Below are 2,277 nucleotides of genomic sequence, written 5' to 3'. Positions count from 1 at the left end.
AGCAACTACTTACACAGTTGATTAAAAAAAAAAAAAAAAAAGTAAGATCCAAATGAGATGCTGAGATAAACCAGAGATTAGCAATTATATAAGGTTGCTACCACCCTTAAGACTGGAGGAACAGAGATGTTACCAGAGCCCAGGATCCAAGGCCACCTCGTGGAAGATGGAGCCATAGCAGAGACCACAGAGGAAGGGCTGTGTAGCAGGAGTAGGAGCCATTGGGGTGACTCAGCAGCTGTTAATCAGAAGGGAGAACTGCCCTGGCTTCTTTTCCCCTGCTCACTCCAGTCTTTTGCCAGACCTACTGTTGGCTGAACCATAGAAACCAGAAAACCAGAGAGCCTGGGAAATGTAATGGCCTCTGCTAAAGAGCAGAGCCAGGAATGGCCTCTGCTAAAGAGCAGAGTTAGAGAGCAGGCATATAGGTGCTGCACTTTTTGAGAAAAGGGTATGAAAATTGTGGAAAGTAGAACAGATTTAGAATTTTTATGAGAAGTTTCTTGGATTCGTTCTCTTTTGGCTAAAGTTCACAGCATTTTAGGGAAAGAAAGGACTTTAGAGCAGTTGTTCTTAACTGGGGGCCATTTTGCCCCTCCAGGGATATTTGACAATGTCTGGATACATTGCTAGTTGTCGAAACTTGGGTAGGAGGGGGGTGTTACTGGCATGTAGTGGGCAGAGACCAGGAATGCTGCTGAACATTCTAAAATGCATAGGAACATGCCCCACAACAAAGAATTACCAGTTCAAAATGTCGACAGCACTGTGATTGAGAGATCCTGCGTTAGAGAACCACATAGGAATAACAAAATATCCTTCCTCGGAGACAGTAAGGTTCATGTTTCTGTGGGAAGTGAACGGGGTTGGAGTCAGAAGTCATCCTAGACCAGGCTCTGACAGCTTGCTGGCTTTGTGACCTTTCAAGTCACTTAACTTGAGTTTCCACATCTTCAAATGAGAGACTTCATCAAGAAAATATTTAAGTTCTCTACCATTACTCAGATATCTGCATGTACTAACTTCTTAAATGTGTTTCATTTCCTGCTGAAAGTATTTTTAGATATCAATATTTATTTGCTTATGATATTTCACCTAAGTTTAATTTTGGTCTTTGGTACTGAAGGTGATTATAAGGGAAGCTTTTACTCTCTTGAAAGATATTAAATTCAGATTTAAGAATAAGCTCATTTTCACTTTCATGCTTCCAAGATCAAACCATAATATTTGAAAAATATATTAAATTTGATTAAATTACTTAAGAAGCATGGCAAGAACAAAAGAAAAGGAAATCTTACCAAACTGATAATTAAACATACATGGAAATGTTTCTTCCAATTGAGAGAAATGTAGGAATTATCTTCTTTATGCTTGACTGTACAATTGTACTAATTTAGATATATGGAGTTTATATTAAAGCTTGGCAAATGCTTCTCAAATCTGTCCACTTCTCTGCTTGCTTGTCACTACTACATTATCTTATTGCTAACAATCTCCCCTGAGGTATGATCATTGAGATAACTTCTTGATGGGTTTTTCTACATTTCTTTGTCCCTTCTTCACATCCATTCCTCGTGGTGCCACAGGAGTGATCTGTCTAAAATACAGATGTTATCATGTTATATGACTCTCTCCCAAGTTTAGAGACTCTTTAGTGGTCCTCCATTGACTATAAGGCCCTTCAATAGAACTAAGTCCGCCTTTCCCCACTCATCTGCAGACACTCTTCCACAAGCACACACAAGCCTTCAACTTTCTGCTCTTCTCTTATCCCTTCACATCTTTGCCATGCTACTCTCTATGCCTAGAATGACCTTCATGTTCATGTGATTGGATATCTTCAAGGTCTAGCTCAAATGTCACCTCCTCTATGAAGCTTCTCTGGATCCAATCAGTACTGAATTAATTTTTCCATTTATCTAAATTTTCCTAGAGCACATTATATTTAAATATCACTTATCCTGATTTATTTTGGCTAGTTTTTTGTTGTCTGCATTTTATTATAAGCTTCCTGACGACTTCTGAGCTCCTGAATTGAATTTGTACCCCAGACCTTAGCATTGTTTCTAGAATATATTAGTGGCTCAATAAGTACATGTTGTCATTAATATCACCTGGTCCATTTGAAGAAAGGTGTCCATTCTTACATTACGAAGATGCTCCATTGAATATTGTTATATTCATTTATAATTATAACAACAATAGCTACTATGTGTAGTGCTTATTGCATGACTGTTACTATTTTAAGGATTTCACATATATTAACTCATTCAATTC

This window comes from Galeopterus variegatus, unplaced genomic scaffold (genome assembly GCF_000696425.1).
Source record: "Galeopterus variegatus unplaced genomic scaffold, G_variegatus-3.0.2 Scaffold2571, whole genome shotgun sequence".
NCBI classification, from domain to species: Eukaryota; Metazoa; Chordata; class Mammalia; order Dermoptera; family Cynocephalidae; genus Galeopterus; species Galeopterus variegatus.
The sequence above is the reverse complement of the archived record's forward strand: the minus strand, read 5'-3'. Positions refer to the sequence as shown.